At 35.9% G+C, this 15,183-nt stretch overlaps 1 pseudogene; it reads right to left on the bottom strand.

Moving 5' to 3' along the window:
- Positions 1 to 546: 546 nt before the first annotated feature.
- The window catches only part of LOC122112612, a 49,710-nt pseudogene continuing 35,073 nt past the window's right edge, over positions 547 to 15,183 (bottom strand).

Raw genomic sequence — 15,183 nt, 5'->3', positions numbered from 1 at the left:
ATATTTTCTTGGTTCTAAATCAGTTAACATACTTGGATTTTTCTTTTTTGTTGTTGTTCGTTTTCTTTGTTGTTGTTGTTGTTTGTTTGTTTTGGTGGCAATATTTGGGCTTGAAGTCTGGGTCCATAGGGCTTGAGCCTCACCTTCACTATTAGCATTTTGCTAGTCCATTAGAGATAAGAAACTCATGGACTTTTCTGCCTGGTCTGGCTTCGACCTACAATCCTCAGATCTCAACTTGCTGACATAGTTTAGCTCCATTTTCTATGCACCTGGTTGTTTATCTAATATAAAATTTATGTTTATATCATATATATATATATATCATATATATATATATATATATATATATATATATATATATATATTCCCCCCCTCCCCTCAAAGCAATTGCTTAGAGGAGCTGAGACTGGTGACTTCTTTCCCCTCCAGTTTCTTTTGGCAAAGTGGTTGACTCACCAAGGGGTGAGATGGAGGTTGGGCTCCATGGGTCATTTTCTCCCACAAGCTAGTCTGGCAGGGTGTGGTGGGAGTCAGAAACAGTTCAGATGGGCTAGTCCTTCAGGACGAGAACCTTCCAGAAACTTTCCACATAACCACTATGATGATGCCTCCAATGAAGCCAATGGCTAATAAGACCCCAACCATGATGCCGACCAGGGCCACCATGGCCAGACTACGATTTTTGTCTGTTGTCTGTGGCTCTTCAGCTACATTATCTCTGTTGGTGTGAATGGTCTTCTTATCCACAGGGTGGTGTGTTGTCATGTGGGGGGGTTGTGGAGCTCTGGCTTTCTTTGTGACTGTCAACTGAACTGCTTGTTGTGCCAGATCTTATAGGTTGTTATAGCATTTGTTGTGCTCTTTGCCTTCGTTGGCACCTGTGGCCCATCAGTAGGGCCTGTGGTCACCATACTGTCCTCTGCACCCACCGTCTTCCGCACCAGGAGTCACAATGTCGTCTTCCAGGTGACCCATGACAGCTCCCTTTGCTGAGTCTCAGAGCCAGGTGCTCCCCAAAATTCACAGCAGCACTGGCTTCCTCTACCTCTTTCCAGTGGATCTGTTCTCTGTGTCCATCCATCATGGCGCCTCCATCATCGAGGTGAGTCCATGTCTGATGGTGACCCCATCCATCATGGCACCTCCATCATTGACTTGGTTCCATCTCTGATGTGACCAGCCCATTTCTTCCTCAGAAGATAAGGATGGATCAATGGATAGATAGATAGATAGATAGATAGATAGATAGATAGATAGAGAGATAGATAGAGAGATAGATAGATAGATAGATAGATAGATAGATAGATAGATAGGCAGATAGGCAGATAGACAGACAGACAGACAGATAGGCAAGCCAAGAGACATATAGGTAAGTAGACAGATATAGATAGATAGATATTTCCTGTACAGAAGCACGTGGTTACTCACAAAGCAACAGATATTTGCATAGTAATATTGAAATAATTGCTGTATGATCTTCTACTCCCAGAAGAATATTTAGTGAAAGAACATCTGCATATCAATAGAGATACTTTCATTTTTCCCACTTACCATTTCCTTTTTTTCTATTATCATTCTTTACCATATGAGCAGAAATCACATTTTTTCTATTATTTAGTATTCACTCAACAGCAGCAATGTAGAAATTAAGGTCCTAGGATGTGAGGATTCATAAGAGTTTATAAACAATGGTACAAATGAAGCCCTTTATTTCTGACCAAAATTCTTTTATCATTCTCTCTAATCTGGCTATCCAACTACATCTTCTTTTTCTTCTTTTATTAATTTTTTAAAATAAATTTCCTTTCCTCATCCCTTTCTCTGTCTTTTCTCTCTCCCTACCTCTCTTCTTTCCTTCTTTCCTTCCTTCCTTCCTTCCTTCCTTCCTTCCTTCCTTCCTTCCTTCCTTCCTTCCTTCCTTTTTGGCTTTCCATCTTGTTTTTCTCTTTCTCTCTTATTAAAATGCTTGTCATTATACCCAGTTCTATGTGTGCTAGAACAGCACCCATGACTGAGTTCCATGACTGAGTTACAGCCTCCAGTCCAACTTCATTATCTGTCCAGACCAATCCATTCTACGTGTCAAATACCATTTTAAAGTACATCTATTATATCAAGAAAAATTAATTCATAGTATTAACTAACTGAATCCATGTAGGTAAACATAGAAATCTAATACTTCCATACCCTAGCTTGCCATTCTTATTCACTCTCTTCCAAAATATATTTCCATGCTTTTATGCAGCCTGATAACGACATTATATGTAGTTTCTCATCTCCAAGTTGCTATTTCCTTCACATGAAATACTCTTCTACTTTATATCAAGCTGTCAAAATTCTGTGAGTGCTTTAGGATCATCTCAGAGTCTTATTTGAATCTCCAATTATGCTCTCTTATTTTCTTGAAATTGTGTAATACTTTCAATCTCTCTTAGAACTAAATAGCTTCTGCCTTTAATTGTACTTACATATGCTCTTGTATTCCATTGTCCAGTGGTTCAAGAAGTTAGTCAAGATTACTTTAATGTTCTATTGATTCATATTATGTATGATAACTATTAAGAAATATTTTCATTAATTTTTCAGTAACATTTTTTGCCCTCAAATCAGTTATCCCAAGTCTTAGGTTATATCATCCTTTTTCCTTCACATTTCTTTTTGTATTAGTAATAGGTTGACATTGTGCATTGGTCACATATTGCACACTGTAACAGGAATGAGCAATTTTTTGGAAAGTAATCTTTAAGAAATTCTGCCTGGATTGGTTCCTTATCTTAGCTATGGTGAATAATGTCACAATAAACATAGTTATGCTGAAAGCTTTAGAGTGACCTTGTTTGGGATCATTTTGGTAAATGCCCAGAACTGAGATTGTTCAGTTAGAGGGGAGCTCTATGCATATTCTGCTTAGGAACCTCCATACTTCTTTCCAGAGTGGATGAACAAGTTTAAACCCCCAACAACAATGCAGTAGCCTTCCCTTTTGGCCACATCCCCTCCAGCATCTGTTGTTATTAGAGTTCTTGATTATAGTCATTCTAACTGGGGTGAGGTGGTATCTCAATGTTGTTTTGATTTGCATTTCTTTTATAGTCAGAGAAATTGAGCATTTCTTCATGTGCCCTTCTTATTTCCTCTTCAGAGAAGTCTCTCTTAAAGTCTTTAGCCTACTTACTGGGGGATTTATTTTTTTGAGTTCTAAGTATATTTCAGCTATGAGGCCTTTGTCTATTGTATGGCTAATGAAGATCTTCTCCTAGTCCATGGGCTTTCAATTGATCTTGATAAGCTATGTCCTTTGCCATGCAGAAGCTCTGTTTAATGCAAGCCTTTTGTCAAACTTTTTTTTTTTGCTTTATTGTGTTTCTGGATCTTAGATGAATGGATCAAGAAAATGTGGCACATACTCCAATGATTACAAACAAGGACATACTAAAGCTACCAGCACAACTATGTTTATCACATCATTATTCACCATAGCTAAGATATAGAACCAACCCAGATGCCTCTCAGTAGATAAATGGATCAAGAAAATGTGATATATATGCACACACACACACACACACACACACACACACACACACACAAAATGGAATTCTATACCTCCATCAGAAAGAATGACATCACTCCATTTGTAAGGAAATGGAAAGACTGGGAAAAAATCATACTAAGTGAAGTAAACCAGACCCCCAAAAACATAGGTCCCATGGTTTCCAGTATATGCAATAATTAATATATACCTAGGATAAGCTGATCAAATGAGCAGAATAGCTCAAAAACTATGTACAAATGACCATATAAGATAATGTTAAGCGAAATGATCTCTAAGACACGGACACAGGGGTTTTTCTTTGTTGCTGTTTTTTTTTTAATGTACTTGTGTTTTGTGTTTGTGTGTTCTTCCCCCTATGGTATATCACCTGTGGTCACTGTATTTAATTTTGGTACTGTGGTATTGTATACACATTTATCTGAAGTAGGGTAGGGAAAGGGAACAACAGAATGATGAACAAAGGACAAGGGGGAACCAATGCAACAGCAATATTCACAAGACTATATGCTGGACGTGATCTGTACAACTTGGGGGAGATTGTGCGGAGGGAAAGTAGAGGAAAATGACAGAAGGGGTAACAAGTTTGACAAGAAATGTACTTATTGCCTTACTTATGCAACTGTAACCCCTCTGTACATCATCTTGACAATAAAAAAGGAAAAAAGGAAAAAAATATGCCCATCTATCCCTTGCAATGGACAACATAGGCAGGTGTTTGGAGGTAGAAGAATTATGATCTATGTTCTGAAGGAGTTTGTAGATTCTTGAACACCTCAACTCACTCTGACCGTTTAGACTTGTGTGCATCTAAAAATGATTTCCTAATTATTAGTTTAACTATGTTCATCATGTGAGTAATTTATGGCCAGCACTACGTGCAGATCCTCTTCTCTGTCTCATATTAATCTATAATTCTTACTTTTTGCAATAAATTTTGTTTGAGAGCAAGAGATTCACACTTTCTCTGTCTTTACCCAACATATCAGACTTGAAAGCTTTTCTTTAATCTAAGAGCTGTTGGTGCTGCTCCTGTACCTGTGTGCTTTTGCAAAACTCTTGGAAAAGACATGAAGTGAATCCTTTGACTAAATGCTAGTTTGTGTATGTAAGTAGAGTAAAAGGAGGAATTGCATATTTCAAGGAGGTTTAATTTATGAGGATATATGTTGGAAAATTACTTTCAATCTGGATGCTTCCTGCAAAAGTATCCCTGGCTTCATGAGAGCCTTTTTTCTCTCATAGTTACATCTTTTAATTCACAAATCAATGCAACTCCCAGAAGATACAATCATGAATTAATGTATCTGTTAAAGGCCTGTTTTGATATTTGGTTCATTATTGCGATTTTGAAGCAAAGATAACAATTTTTTGTATGTGTTAATGCAAGTTTCTCCAAGTATCATATCAGATGAGAATGTCAATGCTGAATTCAGCTTTGTCCTAGGAAGAATTCATTTGGACAATGAAGAGCAAAGTAACTCCACTGAGTCATGTCTTCCATCAGTATGGACAATGTCACTCATATTCAACGTGGGAAAAAGCCATAAATACAAACAAGCTTAGAATGGGCAACTGAGTCATAGCATCACACTTTCCATTTTATTAAATTTGCAGTCATGGACAGGCTCCTGCTCAATGGTTCTGAATTATCTCAATTCTGCATTCATCTTTGGCACTGAAACATCAATTAGCCACGTTGCTGCCATGGTACATGGTACTTTTCTTTATTCATTTGACCCAGTACTTTTCTTTTATGATGCTCCTGACAAAGAGATGACAGAATAAGAATTAAAAAATGATTTTATACCCATCTTAGTTAATTATTGATGTGGTTTACTTACTTAAGATTGTTTCTAGGAGTAATAAACAGAACCACTGTATTATATATTTTTCACATTTCAAATGATTCTTGGCATTTATGTCATTTACTTTGTTTTTCTCAACAATTATACCATTTAATCAGTCAGAGAAGTTGTGGGTGGTTAATAAGTTATTTACAAAAAGAGAGACAAATAAGAATTAATGTAAGACATGCATGTCACATCACTGAACAGAACCTGACAAAACTTAATCGCTCAACTGGTTTTAGAAGTCATTAACTTCATACAATGTTGTGCTTTATCATTTAAAAAATATAATTAAGTTTGCACTTAACTTTTTTCTCCAATGTTTTAAAACTTTCTAGTGAAAACTTTAACCAAGAAATCCAAGGTTATATTTCATCTCTTGTTACTTATTTTGGCATATCTATCTGTGTAAAAAAAAGTTTCATATCTTCAGAGCAAGTTGGCTAGGATCATCATATAATTTATCATCCGAACTAGGACACTACTGGGAGTATGAGGTGATACCATTAATATTATGTGAGGATAACTAGTGTAAACCAAACTGCCTTGGAAAAGCCATAATTTATATACATCCCAAGGCTTGGTCCCACTAATCAGTGATGAGTTCAGTTCAAATTTCTTCTCTGTGAACATAAGGTTTGGCATTTTCTTTTTAAATTAAGAACTGTATTAGCATATATTAATCAAAGAGATTTCATTGTAATATTCTCATGAATACATCCTATATTCTTTGATCAAATCTACCCCTTTCTATTACCTTTTGGCTCTCTCATACTTCCTTTTTAAAATAAATTTTAACAGATCTCATTATTTTACTTTCATAAATGCCTATAAAGTATTCAGATCATCTTCATTCCACTTTTCCTTTTCATCCCTTTTTCTTGACATTAACCAATCCATTTCAACTCCTTACAGGCCAACAAAAGCAACAAGAAAAAGGAAGGAAAAAAAGAGAATAGATTTGGAAAGTAGATTACTTAGATTTAGAACTTACCTTTTTAAGTGTAATTTTGAAATGATTAGCATCAGATGAGTTTAAAATTCAGTTTCTCTCTGTATTCGCTATAATTGTTGAATAAGCGCATGTTGTCACTGCCACCAAATTAATAGAAAGAAGGTTTTCTTCATTGCACAACCCTTAGCAGGAAGAATAGTGCTGGAGAAATATCAGTACCAAACTTCAAAGTGTATTATAAAGCTGCAGTTATAAAAACAGCTTGCTATTGGCACAGGAACAGGTCGGAGGACCAATGGAATAGAATTGAAGACCCAGACATGACTCCACAGACCTGTGGCTACCTAATCTTCGATAAGGGAGCCAAAATTATCAGATGGAAGAAAGACAGACTCTCCAACAAATGGTGCTAGCAGAATTGGCCCTACACATGTAGAAAATTGAAGTTAAATCCTTTTATACCACCCTGCACCAGAATCAACTCTATATGGATCAAAGACCTTAAGGTAAAAGCAGAGACCCTCAAAATGTTACAGGAAGGGTTAGGGGATCTGCTAAGGCTCCTCTGCACAGGAGGAGAAACAACCAAAGAACCACCCCATTTATAAATGCAAAATGTTCTATTGGAAAAATATGTGAGGGTCATAGCACATCATTTCTCAGACCTCTTCAGATCTTCCATAACTTAACTGTGGTATTCTAGCATGCATTCTTCTTTCTGCACTCAGGGCAAATCTCTCAAGAGGCAAACTTCCTGACTTCAGTCTCATATTTGAAACTCTTTTTTTTTTTTTTTTTTGTCGGTCGTGGGGCTTGAACTCTGGGCTTGGGCGCTATCCCTCAACTCTTCAGCTCAAGGTGAGTGCTTTATTGCTTGAGCCACAGCTCCACTTCCAGTTTTCTAGTGGTTTATTGGAGATAAGAGTTTCAGGGACTTTCCTGCCCGGGCTGGCTTTGAACCGCGATCCTCAGATCTCAGCCTCCTGGGTAGCTAGGATTACAGGCGTGAGCCACCGGTGCCCTGCTATATTTGAAACTCTTTAAGCATAGTGGGCCTCTAGGGCTCTCTGTGTAGTCTCCATCCCTTCTTATTCCCATCATCATTGCCATGATTCTTCTTCTCTCTACTTCAGGCCATCTTGATCATGTTCCTCTTTTTGTGTTTGCCATAATTCCCCATCCATGCTCCTATGACAACGTTTTAACTGCATCAAGCAATCTTCTCTCTGAGGTGTTGCAGGTGCACCCTCCTCAGATGTCACTTCCTCAAGTAATTTCCTGACCATTAACACTAGAGCAGCTCCAGTGTCACTTCCCAAGAGTGTCCTTCAGCCTCTGTAATGAAATGGTCCATGCAAATCCTAAGCATCATATAATTTACCTTCACAGTGAGTGTGTATTTATATTTGTGTCCTTCTTTGCTTACTGCGTCTGAAACAAGCTTCAGGAGAAAATGTTTACATTCATGATGCTCATTTCAAAACTTGACTTTGTAGTGGGCAAAAAGTAATCATAAATTAGTAGATTATTTAAATTTTGAACAGTCTTCTATAATGTAGGTATTTGTAGAAAAAAAAAACATGACCCAAACTAAATTATTCAATAGTTTCTACTAGCATCATTACATAAAGCTACAGTAGTTGATATAACCACAAAGCATTGCATCCATCTCCAATAGATGACTTTCCACTAGAGGGGATGAGTTTCTTCTCCCTGACTTACATTATTTCTATTTCATTTAAACTGGAATCCATAAATAACAGAATTTCAAAGATAAATATGAATTAGAAATTTGTATTCCTACCTTAAGAATTTTAGTAGTTAAACAGATCAATTATTAACTCACAGGACTTCCTCTGGGGTAGCTGTTCTGAAATGTCCATCTTCTGAGAGTTTAAATACAGTTCTGATTCCAGATGAAAAAGTACTTCTGGGGTAATGTATTTGATCTGCTTCCAAAAAAGATCTTTTTTTTTTGTTCCCTTCAGGGTTTCTGTCAGGCCAGTATTTTAGTATCCTTGACATTTTTGACTTTAAAGTTAATGTTTAAAAGAAATTCTAAATTAAATTTAAATCATTAATGATCTTCAGCTTGAGAATTCTATATTTTATTTACTGATATCTTTTCAAATGCTTTTCAATAAAATTATAATGATGGGATTAATGACTCATCTATCTGTTTTTTTTCTTTTTTTGTCACATAGGACAGACTACCAAGCTCTATAAAACAAAGTGTACAAATATAATTTAGAATGAAAATAACAAGCTAATTACTTCGTTGAAAATACTTATCTATACATTATTTAGAATGAAGACATATTAAACTATAAAAACTAAAGTGAATACCATTAATTGAAACAAAATGAATACTACTTAAATGTGACTGAAAGTTTCCATTGGGCATGATGTATGCCCTTCTAAATGCTTATGAACAATTTTTTAATGATCAGACTTTTCTCACTTTGAAATAAGTATGCAGGATTGTTAAATACACACATAAAAATTCATTTCTTCTATTATAAATAAGTTACTTCCTGTCTTCTATTTCCTCTTATAGAGTGCTCTTGCCTATTTATGATACCTTTTAGGTTTGATATACATAAGGAGGAAAAGTTCTTCTTTGTCTCTTTAGTGTCATCAGCAGCCAATGACACTTGAAGAGCTCTTCAAAGTCTTCCAGGATACATAATAATGATAATGGTAATAGCATCTATTTATTGAGAATGTACTAAGCACTTCACATACACTTTCACAAAAATATTCTGAAGTACATATCAGTTTATCCTTCTGAGAAGAGACAACTAAGCTTTGGAGATATTAAGTGGCATTGTATTAGCTAGATTAAGATTCATTTGTGGTAAGAGTCATGTTCTTAGATGCGGAAACTTGTTTCCATGATAATGGAAAGGAACCAGTGATAAAGAGCACAAACTCAGAGAAAAGTTTTTATGGATGCTTTGACTTAACAAGAGGGATGGAGTTGTGAGGATGAAGGGAATGAGAGAAAGAGATGAGAGAGAGAGAGAGAGAGAGAGAGAGAGAGAGAGAGAGAGAGAGAGAGAGAGAGAGAAGGAGAGAGAACATTTGTATGTAGCTTGCCAGTTTGGTACTGTGTATGTGCATGAGATATTTTTAAAGAAAAATTTTCTATGTGTTTTAAGAGAACTGTGTGAAATAATGGAGCAGAAGCTATATTGTCCCATTGTCCCTGCACAATATGACTCAATCCTTCACCTGGATAATTTCATCCCTAAGAAAACAGGAGGAGGAAGAAGATGAGGACAATAATGAGGAAAGGACACACCTTAAATGTGATTGACAAAGGAAAATTGTGGCTTTTTGAGACTTTTTTGGAGCTAATAGTTTATGGACAAGAGGTTTTATATAGCTCTTGACCCCATGAGAGCTCCTCTCTACTTTAAGACTAAGACAACATTGAGAAGTTGGTAATCTTGGTTTTATACTCTCAGATAGTAAGCTATAATGCCCCCAAAGAACTGTGTAATCACATGATTTGATGCGTTCAGTTCAACTGCTGAACTGAATTGTTTCACATGTTTTAGATGTGTTGGTATATACTTGTTCCTTTTATCTTTATGATTTTATGAGTACATATTAATTGTACAAGAGTAATTCAGTGATTTTTCCACACTTGTAGACAATGCAACTCAATAAAACTCCCTCCTTTCATCTTTGCCACTTATTTTCTTACCCTTCTCAAAACTGTTTCAATAGGTTTATACATGAATGTGAAGTTCTTCAGCCATATTCACCCTCATTCACCCTCTCTGTTCTGGATACATTGAGACTTGCTAAATGATGACCTATCAAAGAACTTCTTGAGAATAGTCTCTATTTTATTATCTTAATAGATTGTCCCTTACATACAAGGATGTTGTTGCCCTACCTTTGAATTTTGCTGCCAAATTCTGGAAAGAATGGGTTGCCTCAGTTATAGCATCTGCTAAATGGAGGTATTAATGGTGCCTTCAATAGGGTTTCAAAAGGATTTATTGTAAACATACAGAATAAATGTAAAATTCTTTTTTTTTGTCTGGTCGTGGGGCCTGAACACTGGGCCTGGGCGCTGTCCCTCAGCTCTTCAGCTCAAGGTTAGCACTTTACCACTTGAGCCACAGCACCACTTCTGGCTTTTTTCTTTTTGCTTATGTGGTGCTGAGGAATTGAACCCAGGACCTCAAGCATGCAAAGCAAGCACTCTACCACTGAGTCACCTTCCCAGCCCCCTGTGAAATTCTTTGAAGTATACTTTGTATATAATGTTGCTCACTATGGTTTTTTAAAATTTATTTATTAAGTTTGTGAAAATTTCTCAAAGCTGTTACTCAGACAGAAAACAGCATTCAAAATAAAATATAAGGTTTAGAAAGAATTTAACAATAATCTCACTTTAAACATATGTAATATGCTATCATTTAAATATGAGTAGATTGATATTTAGAATAAGATTTTTTAGTATCTAGAGATGAAATAATCTGTTTCTTGAACTCTGAAAAGCTTGGTGACAGACCTGATATATGGCACTTTTATAATTGAGAAAAATCAATGGAAGTGTAAAGTCATTCACCATTCCTGTTTTCACTGTAGGAGGTCATAAAACCCAGGAAAAATTTTCTGACTTTCCCACAAAGAAAAACCTATGATTTTCATCTGTAAGATGCTTTCATAATACTTAAAGGAAAAGAGCATTCCTGTATTTGAAGAAAAGGATATTATGAAAGAATCTATCTATCTATCTATCTATCTATCACCCATAGTTTATTGTGACTATTAAATTATCATTTTTAATCCTATCATACGTCCATGACTTTATATTTGTTTTCAAACTTATTGTAAATAAATATATGTGTGTGTTGTTACAGAATTAAAGTATGGTCATATTTAGTTTCACAAAATGTCTAATCATTTCTGATTATATCCAAGCCTGTTAACATGTAGATATTTGAAGTATTTCAAAATTTCCTCTCCAAATTTCCTCAGATACAAATTTTGCAGGTGGGAACATTCATGAGCATGCTCAATTTAAGTACTTTTTCAGGAGGGTAAGGTAGAGGACACACTTTTAGACATGTTAGGGTCCCAGGTCATAGAACACAAAAAGGAAGTCAGAAATTCTTCTGTGTATTTTTATATGGGATAATAAAGGTAATGGACAGACATTTGTGGACATCTTTAGATTTTTAAAAGGTTTTAGTTAAATGACAGGAAAGCGAAGGACACTTTTAAGGTGTATTGGCTTTAGGCTTCCATACTTAGTCCCCTGCTAACACTATGCTGAAAACAACTAACTAGCAGCATAAAAACTTCTATTCCTAAAATAAAAGTGCCGTGAAAGCATCTCAGACTTTCTTCTGATATCCTGTCTCTCGGTTTCCTTTTATTATTAGAATGACAGTCTTGTAGTGTTAAAGAGAAATTAGAAATAAACCTAAAGAACTATGTATTCCCTAAAGACATAGGCCCAACAATATTATTTTGTTCTTACTCTGACTGGGATGCATTATTTTTTAATGGTATTCTTTCTGAGGCATTTATATCTCTAGTTTTGTCTTACCTGAGTTTTTCTTCAGGGAAATAGGAAAAAAACCAACTGTGTTTTAATCAAACTTTCTTATTTATTGCCCACAAAACCATTCTTCTTTCCATAATTCATCTTTCTGTTTAGACTCATTTAATAACTATTCCTCTTTTCCTCATTTACCTGCAGCACACTTCTTACTTCTTACTTTCTGAACCCAAAGAGGCAATATTGTATTCTGCACCACCCTCAGCCTCTCAGCTCTGCCTCTCAGGAATGCATCTTTGTTTTAAGGGAAGTCTTCTTCCTTTCTCCTTGGTTACTGTCTGCATCAAACCAGGTGGCATAAAAATTCCTATCTTTGCAGAATACATTAAATATCATGATATTTTGCTCTTTGACCATTTTTGTCCATTTGCTACTCTTTTAAATCACCTCTGCTCCTCCAATTTGCTGCTTTAGGCCTCTCAAGATCCAGAAGGACATCTTGAGCATTGAAGACCTACTCATTTACAATATGCTTTCAGCATGTCGATACAATATAAACAAATAGTTCACACAGAAGCACTTCTCATAATTTAACATCACCTTTAATCCACCCTCCCTCTCCATCTAGATTCTGTAGCAGTCTATCTTTTCACTGTTTGCTCTCTCTCTTCACATGGGTCTCTGTGAAATACATTTCTTGGTTCAGTTTCCACCATTCTTGTGCAAAGTTGTGCATCCTCTAGCTAGTCTCTTTCTGTTGGCCTTTCACTTAAAAAAGATTAAAAAATAAATTTTGTAATAGATACATGATATTTAAATCACGGTCTTAATAACATTTTTTAAATGTCCTCTGATTGCATTTGTAAGTAAATATGTTGGGTTATATGCAAGTATATACCAATATGTTAACAGAAATGTGGTGGTTTAAGGGAGAATTAAAACAGTGTAATTACTTAGAAAGACAAAGTAAAAATTCAGCAAAATACAAAACCAAAAGGGTTGGGCTGGGGTCAAGGGGAAAGGAGTAGAACAATGAAGAGGAGAGGAAGCCGAATGCTGTTAAGAATCTTATTTACATTCTACAGAAGGAAGAGTGAAGAAGGAGGTGAGTAGGAGAGAGTGTGGGAAGGGGTGACATTGGTCAAGATTTTCTGTTAAATGGCAACTCCCTTGTACAACTACTTAAGATAATAATTATAAAGTAAAAGAAAGAAATTAGCCATGTGCTGGTGTCAGCCTCTCAAGCTTTTAATCCTAGCTAGTCAGGAGGTTGAGATCTGAGGGCTTGGTTCAAAACCATCCTGGGTATGAACGCCCTTGACATTTTTATTTCCAATTAGCCAACAAAAAATGATAATTAAAAAGTGGAGCTGTCTCTCAGGTGGTGAAGTTCTAACCTTGAGCACTAAAGCTCAGAGAAAGCATCCTGGCTATGAGTTAAAGCCCTAGGATGGGCACAAAGCAAGCAAGCAAGAAAAAGAATTTAACTATTCTCTTTTTAAATTAAATGAGGGTGAATATGATTGAAATACTTCATAGGCATGTGTGAAAATACAACAGTGAAATCTGATTCAACTGTTGTAAGAAGGGAAAAAGAAAGAAGAGGGAGAATGATGGAAGGGGTGAATTATTGTACAAATGTATGGAAATGTCACACTGGGCTGTCCCTTCTACAACTAATATACACTAATTAAAATAATCCTGAATGAAAAATTGAAATACCCATTTCATTGTGTAAGGTATTTATAAAAATAGTAATCAGGAAGAATCCATACATTATTTTACAATTGGGACTTGAAAAGTTTGAGCTGAGTAGAGTTTTACTGTGACTTTGTAAAAACAAGCATAGAAACATCTCTATTTTGTTCCAGAAAGAGTTAAGTTTGCCCATAACAAGTTGTGGAGTAAAACCAATCTTCAGGTGTTCCGAATCCTGACCACACATGATCACTCACATAGCAAACATTTTTTAAAATAAGTTTTTTATTGTGAAAATACCATACAGAGGGGTTACAATCACATGAGCAAGGTAATGAGTACATTTCTTATCAAGCAATGTTGACTCCTTTGTTTTTCCCTACCATCCCTTCCCTCCAATCTCCACAACTAAACTACTTCCCCTCCCTAAATTGTAAAGTTCGTTTTTCGAAATAGCGTCTTGTACCTCTCATTCTTTCAATGGGTCATTGAAGATGACTAGATGGGACCTAATAATGCTATGTTATTTTCTTCTATATTCTGCTAAAATTCTTCACCAGCACCGAGTAAGAGCAACTTTTTGAGAATACTCAGTGTGCATCTCCAATTAGTACAGTGCCTTCACATGTGCATCAAACAGAAGTGTTTATAGATAGAAAGGGATATTTTAATTGAGCTTTGGAACTATTGGATATTAGAAATAAGGAAAATGGCGTTAGTCAGTCTACTAAATTTTTTTTTGTTGTACTTGTTATTTTTATTCTCTTACTCATTCCTTCAGCTATTTAATAAATGAGAAAATTCACTGTGTTCCCCTTCATTGACTTGGAGTAGCAGATGAAGCGGTACAGTTTGAAGGTGAATTTTCACTAACTCCAAGGACCATGTAATGGTTTAAGCTAGCAAACAGCATGGACACAGCATCATCCTGTGGGAGGAAGGCACAGTATAACTTTACTTCTACACCACCCTTCACTCTCTTTGCCCCAATGAAAATGAGACAACTCTAGGTGTGATGTGAAGTGTTGAATAAAACCTTGATGAATAAAATTATATCAATCACAGTCTTTTTCTGCCTCCAGATATGCAAACAGATGCAGGAGAAGCACACCATAGGAGATTTTTGGCTTTGTCCTCTTATTAATCTCTTCTATTCTCTTTGTCAATTTTTTTCTTTCACCTTTGAGGTTTGCAGGCCTGAAGTTGCAAGATCAGCTGCTTTGGAGCAGGTGGGTTGTTGGTGATTTGATGGAACATGTGGTGCATGGGGGTCCATATTTGAAGGATATTTCGATTTATCTAAAAGAAAGATTGTTGCTGCTTCCATAGCAGCTGCTTCTCTTCCCCTTTAACCGCAGATACCTCAGGAAAACACAGTAGGGAATAATAACAAATTATTTTATTCTCCTCATCTTGAACAGCAAAATTTTATTGCAAACTAACTCAGCTCCACCTTTTCCCATCCCATCTGGAAAAACAAAATTGATGAAATCAACCGAGTATTTTAATCACATAAGAGATGCCATTTTTAGAGTTTCTGCACTTTAGGATCATCATTTACTTCTACTGCAAATATAGCAGTAAAAAATACAGTGGAGGG

This window comes from Dipodomys spectabilis, unplaced genomic scaffold (assembly GCF_019054845.1).
Source record: "Dipodomys spectabilis isolate Male_0828 unplaced genomic scaffold, ASM1905484v1 ptg000095l, whole genome shotgun sequence".
NCBI lineage: Eukaryota > Metazoa > Chordata > Mammalia > Rodentia > Heteromyidae > Dipodomys > Dipodomys spectabilis.
This window is presented reverse-complemented; position numbering and strand designations above follow the sequence as displayed.